General features: G+C 34.7%; 1 non-coding gene across 1 annotated transcript; it reads right to left on the bottom strand.

Annotated features, from left to right (window-relative positions):
• Positions 1–5475: 5475 nt before the first annotated feature.
• Positions 5476–5582, bottom strand: LOC139846356 (small nucleolar RNA R71). The gene has a single exon (XR_011759069.1). It is a non-coding gene; the product is annotated as a small nucleolar RNA R71 (small nucleolar RNA).
• Between the last annotated feature and the right edge of the window lie 4537 nt (positions 5583–10119).

Raw genomic sequence — 10119 nt, 5'->3', positions numbered from 1 at the left:
AGAAGTTATGGGTAAAACAAGATTGGATAATTTTTCTCATTTTAGCTACGTGAAAATTGGTAACAAATCTATTCCAACCATAACTTAATCAACTTGTATTGTATATTATGTAATCTTGAGATACCATAGACACGTATACAATGTTTCGACCTATCATGTCGACACATCTATATATATTTCGGAACAACCATAGACACTCTATATGTGAATGTTGGAGTTAGCTATACAGGGTTGAGGTTGATTCCAAAATATATATAGTTTGAGTTGTGATCAATACTGAGATACGTATACACTGGGTCGTGGATTGATTCAAGATAATATTTATCGATTTATTTCTGTACATCTAACTGTGGACAACTAGTTATAGGTTACTAACGAGGACAGCTGACTTAATAAACTTAAAACATCAAAATATATTAAAAGTGTTGTAAATATATTTTGAACATACTTTGATATATATGTATATATTGTTATAGGTTCGTGAATCAACCAGTGGCCAAGTCTTACTTCCCGACGAAGTAAAAATCTGTGAAAGTGAGTTATAGTCCCACTTTTAAAATCTAATATTTTTGGGATGAGAATACATGCAGGTTTTATAAATGATTTACAAAATAGACACAAGTACGTGAAACTACATTCTATGGTTGAATTATCGAAATCGAATATGCCCCTTTTTATTAAGTCTGGTAATCTAAGAATTAGGGAACAGACACCCTAATTGACGCGAATCCTAAAGATAGATCTATTGGGCCTAACAAACCCCATCCAAAGTACCGGATGCTTTAGTACTTCGAAATTTATATCATATCCGAAGGGTGTCCCGGAATGATGGGGTATTCTTATATATGCATCTTGTTATTGTCGGTTACCAGGTGTTCACCATATGAATGATTTTTATCTCTATGTATGGGATGTGTATTGAAATATGAAATCTTGTGGTCTATTGTTACGATTTGATATATATAGGTTAAACCTATAACTCACCAACATTTTTGTTGACGTTTTAAGCATGTTTATTCTCAGGTGATTATTAAGAGCTTCCGCTGTCGCATACTTAAATAAGGACAAGATTTGGAGTCCATGCTTGTATGATATTGTGTAAAAACTGCATTCAAGAAACTTATTTTGTTGTAACATATTTGTATTGTAAACCATTATGTAATGGTCGTGTGTAAACAGGATATTTTAGATTATCATTATTTGATAATCTACGTAAAGCTTTTTAAACCTTTATTGATGAAATAAAGGTTATGGTTTGTTTAAAAATGAATGCAGTCTTTGAAAAACGTCTCATATAGAGGTCAAAACCTCGCAACGAAATCAATTAATATGGAACGTTTTTAATCAATAAGAACGGGACATTTCAAAATACACAAACAGAGTAAACATTTCCAGACTCTAAATAACATGGTGTCATCCAGACTCTGAATATGACGTAATCCAGACTCTAATTTTTTTTTTTTTTTTTTTTTTTTTTTTTACAACAACAGTTTAGAGAGTATCATCACTGGACAACATTTCAATTGATGGATTTAACATACTAAGTTGTCCAAGAAGATAAAAATGCCTTTCCTCAGGAAGTGCTTTAGTGAAAATATCTGCCAATTGATCCTTAGTGCCAATATGTTTTAAAAACACTTTGCCCTTTTCAACACAATCCCTTATAAAATGATGCCTGATTTCAATATGCTTGGTTCTTGAGTGAAACACTGGATTCTCAGTAATAGTAATTACACTTTCATTGTCACACATTATTGGAGTGTTGGTCAATGTTAACCCAAAATCCAGAAGTTGATGTTGCATCCAAAGTAACTGAGCACAACAACTTCCTGCAGCAACATATTCAGCTTCTGCTGTGGAAGTGGCCACATAATTCTGCTTTTTACTAGACCAGCTGACCAATTTTCCACCTAGCAATTGACATCCACCAGAAGTGCTTTTTCTGTCTAATTTGCAACCTGCATAGTCTGCATCTGTGTAACCAATTAGATCAAATCCTGAGTTTTTAGAGTACCAAAGACCCAGGTTAGGGGTACCTTTTAAGTACCTAAAAATTCTTTTCACAGCTTTATAATTCTAATGACCCGTCCTAATCCATCTGGACGAATACATTACATTTGGTTACATCGCGAGGTACTTGACCTCTATATGATACATTTTACAAACATTGCATTCGTTTTTAAAAGACAAACTTTCTTTACATTGAAAGTTGACGGCATGCATACCATTTCATAATATATCCAACTATAATTGACTTAATAATAATCTTGATGAACTCAACGACTCGAATGCAACGTCTTTTGAAATATGTCATGAATGACTCCAAGTAATGTCCCTAAAATGAGCAAATGCACAGCGGAAGATTTCTTTCATACTTGAGAATAAACATGCTTTCAAGTGTCAACCAAAAGGTTGGTGAGTTCATTAGTTTATCATAACAATCATTTCAATATTTTAATAGACCACAAGATTTTTTATTTCCATTTCTCATAAATATACGTCCCATACATAGAGACAAAAATAATCATTTATATGGATTGAACACCTAGTAACCGACATTAACTGATATTGCTCCAAACGAACAAATATTTAGTCGCAATATCATTCCAGAATGTAATGTTTTTAATTGTAATTTCCTTATTTTTAGTTGTAATTGTTTAAATAAATAAGTGCGAAGACAAAAGACGAAGATCGCTCAAAAATGAAGATTTAAAAGGCGAAAACGTCCAAAATGCTCAAACGTACAAGTTACACTCCAAGTGGTTTAAATTATCGAAGAAAAATGTCTAAAGATTGACAAGAATGCAAGTCGCGGAACGCAAATTACACGATATTAAATTGTACGAAAAGACGTTCGAGAAACCGGGACTGAGACATAAACCAGGCGTAAATGTACGAGACATCGGAGCCAAAATTATGAGTCAACTATGCACAAGAATATAATATAATATTTAAATAATTATATAAATTATTTATATATTATATATATTTTTATAATATGTCGACAAGTAAAAATCCAAAAAATTGTGAGCTGGATCTGGCAGCCATGCGATCGCATGGGAAATAGGCATAAAACCCATGCGATCGCATGGGTTACTGTAGCAGGCCAAATATCTATAAAAAGCCAGTTTGCTCGAGCTTTATAGGTACAATATTTTCTTTTCCTCTGTAATACTTATATATAATTTTAATTATAATTTTAATTTAAGTTTATTTTAATAATAAGGTTATTGTAACGTTTAATTTACGGGTTTTTAGTCGAAGTTCTGTCCGGGTACCACTACGCTAATTATATCACTTTTTACTGTTCCAACTCGCTGTAAGTCTCCACGTCCCAACTTTATTTTCGCGTATCATTATTATCGTTGTTATTACTATCATTATTATTATTATTATTATTTATTATTATTGTTATCGTAATATTTATTATTATCGTCGTTATTATCGTTATTTATTATTTATTATTGTTATCGTTTATTATTATTATTATTATTGTTACCATGTCCATTTTATATAATTTATATTTTTACGCCGTTGTAATGTCCAACTAAATACTCATAGTGGTAATTAAAATGTAGAACCTCTGGACAAATGGATTGAACCATATTATAATGTTATGATGTAACTTTGACTATTTTTAATATTAAGTTTAATCACCGACCCATTGTTATATAATTTAATATTTTCACCCCTATCATATAATTTATTAAATTAATAAATGAAAGTGCATTAAATTTACATAAATTATGCTTCAACACCTCAGTGACCTAGACGGACATATGGACAAATTATTGACAACAATTTAGAAGTGTGATTCGGTGGTTTGGGTAATATTATAATTTATATAATCGTGTAATTATAAAAAGGGTAAGACCGTTATAATTTTGGTTTTAACGAAAGTAAAAACTGGATTAAATCTTAATTTGAATAGTCGGGGTATAATTTAATTCGCTAGAACGAGATCGAAACGAAAGTTAGATTTAATTTTAGTTAGTTAAATCTTTATAAATCGGAAGATTAAATATAAGGATATATATTAAAACATCATAATCGGACTTAAAAACAATCCATAAATCCAGAGGGGACATATTTTAGTAGCCACTACTTTACCTTATTTTAAATCTCTTCAATTTCACTTATTGCCATATCATAAACTTTAATTACTTTTTGCTATATTTCCATGAAAAACCTTATTTCTTCTATTTTGATAAATTAGTTTAAATTGTATTTTTATTGTCGTTAATTTAGTTATTTAGTTTTAGTTAAATTTAAATTCCGTTCAATTAAGTAGTAAACCCTAATTCAAAATTCCCCTTTTAATTAGTTTATCTTTTAGCGATTAAAACCTTGAAAACTCAACCTTCCTGTGGAACGAACCGGATTTACCAAATAAACTATTACTATACGGATAGGACAAAGTTGCCTATATGAGTGAAATTAATCCGAAATCATAAAAACGCCATATAATTACAACCAATTCGTGTAATAAATTCAATCTAAATCCGTTCAAAATAAAAAGACACGATCTTCATTACATCAACTTTTTGGCGCCGCTGCCGGGGAAAGTTGGCAGTTAAATAAATAGATAATTTTTCTGATTCGTAGTAATAGTTGGATTTCTACGTGGACTGGGTTATTGGAGCCAAACAGTACTCAATTATATTGAGACCAAACGAATCCTGCCCCTCTGCTGCATCTTTTGGCTATTCGAAACGTGGGCAAAATCAGAAGGAAAATCTGTTTGTTTAAAGGTTTTTATCATCGTTTTTAGTTATTCGATCCTTTCGTGAAAATTCATTTTCAAGAAAGTTCAATGTTCATACACTTAGTGAATAAATCCTTCAAGACTACATACAATTTTGTAATTGTATGACCCGTTCAGGAAATCCTAAACTCGTTGCACTTAATCCAGAGCCTGAGAGAAACTTGAACAAAAGATTAAAACAAGAAAAACAAAAAAAATTAGGTAGTACTAGTAAACCGAAAACACCGAAAAACAACAAAAAAGATAAACAAGTAAGAAACACTAGTGGTCAACCAGAAATCATAACTGAACCAGAAACCATCGTCATTAAAGAAGAAATGGCTGAAGTAACACCTGATCCAAATGATCTACCGATGTGGAATACCAGACAAACTGTTCCCCCTCTCGCTCTTTCATCTATAAGAAGACCTGAAATTGAGGCTGAAAACTGGGAAGTCAAGGGGCAGTTTATGCACATGGTTCGTGAAAACCAATTCGACGGAAGACTTAATAACAATCCGATAGAACATTTAGAAGCTTTTAAAGATTTATGTGAACTGTACAAAAACAAAGATGTTTCTTCAGATGCATTTAAGTTAAGAACTTTTCCGTATTCGTTAATCGGAGACGCAAAAGCATGGTTAAAAGCATCAAAACCTGATTCTATCACAACTTTTAATGAATTAAGAGAAAAATTCATTACCAGATTTTTCCCACCGGCAAAAGCTGAAAGACTTAGAACTGAAATCACCACTTTTAAACAAAAGTTGGACGAAACTCTTTATGATGCATGGGAAAGATTAAAAAGAATGTTACGAAATTTTCCGCAACACGGATTGCAAAAAGGGCAAATAGTACAAACTTTTTATCGTGGTATTGATGAACATACTCGTGGTATATTAGATTCCTCCGCTGGAGGAGTATTTATGTACAAATCACCAAATCAAGCGTATGACATGTTAGAAGACATGTCAGTTCATACTTTTGAATGGACACCGTCTAGAGATCAACTACCTAGAAGGACGGTGGCAAGCCTTGAAGAAAATGAAGACAATAATACAACCATAGCTTCACTGTCGAATCAATTCAAAAAGTTTGGAAGAGAAATAGAGAAACTAAATTCAACAGTTTTAGCATTGCAAGTAGGCTGTGAAATCTGTGGACAATCACATTTCACGAAAGATTGTGATATCAATGATCGGCCAATGAACTCAGTAGCACAAGTTAATTTTATGGCCAATCAAAGACAAGGAAATTTTCAAGGAGGAAATTCTAATTATCAACCTGCAAACCCAGGATATCAAAACCCGAAGAATTTTGCTTTTCAAAGAAATGGACCACCTGGCTTTTTCAATAGAAACCAACCTCCATTTCCACCTCAACAAAATTTCCAACAACAACCGTTACCTCAATTACCATATCAACAACAAAATCATAACACGCAACCAGTAGAGAAGAAATCTAACTTTGAAGAAGTTATGATGAATTTTGTCAAAAGTCAATCAGAAACGAATGAGCAAGTGAAGAGACAACTTCATCAATCCCAAACAGAAAACGAGCAAGTACAAAGGAATCATCAAGCGTCAATTCAAAACCTTGAAAGAGATATGGGAAGAATATCCCAATTGCTTGCTGAAAGGCAATCGGGCACTTTACCATCCAACACGCAACCAAACCCTAAGGGTAAGGAAACTCAAAATTCAAGTAATATTTCGCAAGTTAATTCAATCACTACACGAACTGGGTTAACCATTAACCCAGAGATTCCAAAGCCTCTCACTCCTATTCATGTTTCACAAGAAAATGAACCTGTGGTGGAAGAAAATACGATGCCAACCACAAGTGCACCAAAGACTCAAAATCAACCACCTTTGAAGGTATACAAACCTCCGATTCCATATCCGCAACGTTTGAAGAAAGATAAATTACAAGCACAATAAAACAAGTTTGCTGACATGATTAAGCAAATTTGTATAAATGTACCGCTTGTAGATGTTCTTGCGGGTATGCCGAATTATGGAAGGTTTATCAAGGATCTTATAGCAGACAAAGGAAAATATGCAGAAGTTTCAACCACATTCCTTAATGAGGAATGCTCGGCAATTTTACAAAAGCAAAATTTGCCACCAAAACTTGGAGATCCTGGAAGTTTCATCATTCCTTGTCTGATGGGAGATTCAGTAACGTACGATGCATTAGCTGATTTAGGAGCAAGCATTAACCTTATGCCTCACTCCTTGTACTTAAAATTGAACTTAGGTGATTTAAAACCAACTAGGATGTGTATACGATTAGCTGATAGAACTTACAACTATCCTATTGGCATTGCTGAAAACCTACCGGTTAAAGTAAACCACTTAATCTTTCCTGCTGATTTCGTTGTTCTTGAAATGGAAGAAGATAGTAAGGTTCCCCTAATTCTAGGGCGTCCCTTTCTAAATACTGCTGACGCAATTGTGCGCGTAAAAGAGAAAAATCTCAGCTTAGGTGTGGGTGAGGATAGAATTATATTAAACATAGATAAGGCTATGAAACACCCTATGTCTCCTGATGACGAATGTTTCCAAATAGACATTATTGATTGTTGTATTGAGGAGGAACTACAAGAACTATTAAATGTCGACACCTCAGATTTCACCCCGATGGGTAAAGGTGAAGATTTTGATGTCGATATAGAGTTAGACAAGCTGTTGAAGGTAGTCACTGATGAAGAATACGTAGAAGAATAAATTCCTGGGGAAGATGAACCTTTTGAAGAAATTACCTATGGTAATAGGTTCCGGATAAAATCTTCCTTGGAAGAACCACCCACCTTGGAACTTAAAGAACTCCCGGAACATTTGGAGTATGCTTATCTCCAAGGAACGTCACAATTACCCGTCATAATTTCATCAAAACTTTCCGATGACGAAAAGGGTAGGTTAATGTCTATTTTAAAAACCCACAAAAAGGCAATTGCTTGGAAAACAACTGATATTCCAGGGATTAACCCTGCTTATTGTACCCACAAAATTCTAATGGAAGAAGATTTTAAACCCGTGGTACAAAGGCAACGGAGGTTAAACCCTAACATGAAAGAAGTTGTTAAAAAGGAGGTTATCAAATTACTTGATGCCGGGTTAATTTACCCTATATCCGATAGCCCGTGGGTAAGTCCTGTACAAGTAGTACCCAAGAAAGGAGGTACGACTGTTATTCTAAATGATAAGAACGAACTCGTTCCTACAAGAACAGTCACTGGGTGGAGAGTCTGTATAGACTATCGTCGTCTAAACGATGCTACAAGGAAAGATCATTTCCCGCTACCATATATCGACCAAATGCTAGAACGTTTGGCGGGAAAAGATTACTACTGTTTCCTTGATGGATTCTCCGGTTATTTTCAAATTCCAATTGATCCAAAAGACCAAGACAAGACCACATTTACTTGTCCATTTGGTACTTTTGCGTACCTACGAATGCCATTCGGATTATGTAACGCACCAGGCACCTTCCAAAGGTGTATGATGGCAATTTTTCATAACATGATTGAAGAAAGTATAGAAGTCTTTATGGATGATTTCTCTGTTTTTGGAGACTCCTTCAACTCATGTCTCTCAAACCTTGAACGAATGCTAATTCGTTGTGAAGAATCAAATCTTGTTTTAAACTGGGAAAAATGCCACTTCATGGTGAAGGAAGGCATTGTTTTAGGACACAAGATTTCTCGAGCTGGAATGGAAGTAGACAAAGCTAAGGTCGACGTTATTTCAAAACTTCCTCCTCCAACCAATGTTAAAGGAATTCGTAGTTTCCTTGGTCATGCGGGATTCTATCGGCGATTCATAAAGGACTTTTCCAAAATCGCTCGACCCATAACTAAACTTCTTGAGAAAGACAGTACATTCGATTTCAACGAAGAGTGTCTAAATGCTTTCTCCATTCTAAAAGAGAAACTTACGATTGCACCCATTATGGTATCACCCGACTGGTCCAAACCTTTCGAGCTAATGTGTGATGCAAGTGATTTCGCGCTGGGAGCTGTTTTAGGTCAACGTCAAGATAACAAATTTCAACCAATCTACTACGCAAGTAAAACACTTACAAGAGCTCAGTTGAATTACACAACCACTGAGAAGGAGCTTCTTGCAGTAGTTTTTGCTTTCGATAAGTTTAGATCTTACCTAGTGTTATCTAAAACAATTGTTTATACCGATCATTCAGCCCTAAAGTACTTATTCAAGAAGCAAGATGCTAAGCCTAGACTAATTCGTTGGATTCTTCTCCTACAAGAATTCGACATTGAAATCAAGGATAAAAAGGGTGCTGAAAATCTCCCTGCAGATCACTTGTCCCGTCTTGATAATCCTAACTTAGAATCACTCGACGAATCTGTTATTCACGATACTTTTCCAGACGAGTTCCTAATGAAAATTAAAACGGAAGAAGAAATTCCATGGTTTGCGGACTTTGCCAATTATCTAGCCGCAGGAATTCTTGTTAAAAATCAAACTTACCAGCAAAAGAAGAAATTTTTCGCTGATCTAAAGTTTTACTTCTGGGAAAGCCCTAATCTCTTTCGTATAGGAGCAGATCAAGTTATTCGTCGATGTGTATACGGTAAAGAAGCTCAACAAATTCTAGAGCACTGTCATCAAGGACCAGCTGGCGGACATTTCGGACAAAGCTATACAGCTAAGAAGGTCTTTGACTCAGGTTTTTAATGGCCTACTATTTTCAAAGATTCTTACAACATGGTGAAAACCTGTAATGCTTGTCAAAGATCTGGAAATATCTCCAAGAGAGACGAAATGCCACAACAAAGCATCCTAGTATGCGAAGTATTTGACATTTGGGGTATTGACTTCATGGGTCCATTCCCCGCCTCTAACAAATGCAAATACATTCTCGTAGCAGTCGATTATGTTTCTAAATGGGCTGAAGCAAAAGCTTTACCCACTAACGATGCTCGAGTTGTTGTCAGCTTTCTTAAAAACCTATTCTCACGATTCGGGCTTCCAAAGGCATTAATCAGTGATCGTGGAACTCATTTTACAAATCAATTACTCGAGAAAGTACTTAAAAAGTATGGAGTTAATCATCGTTTCTCAACTTCTTACCACCCTCAAACGAGTGGCCAAGTTGAAAACACAAATCGAGGTCTTAAACGAATTTTAGAAAGAACGGTTAAGAATAATCCAAAAATCTGGCATCGAAAGCTAGATGATGCGTTGTGGGCATTTAGAACTGCATTCAAAATGCCCATTGGTACCACTCCTTTCCGATTAATATATGGTAAGGCGTGTCATCTACCTGTCGAAGTTGAACACAAGGCGTATTGGGCACTAAAAGAATGTAATACAGACCTTGTGGAAGCCGGAGAAAATCGATTCTTA

Source organism: Rutidosis leptorrhynchoides, chromosome 4, assembly GCF_046630445.1.
Source record: "Rutidosis leptorrhynchoides isolate AG116_Rl617_1_P2 chromosome 4, CSIRO_AGI_Rlap_v1, whole genome shotgun sequence".
Classification (NCBI taxonomy): Eukaryota; Viridiplantae; Streptophyta; class Magnoliopsida; order Asterales; family Asteraceae; genus Rutidosis; species Rutidosis leptorrhynchoides.
The sequence above is the reverse complement of the archived record's forward strand: the minus strand, read 5'-3'. Positions and strand labels throughout refer to the sequence as shown.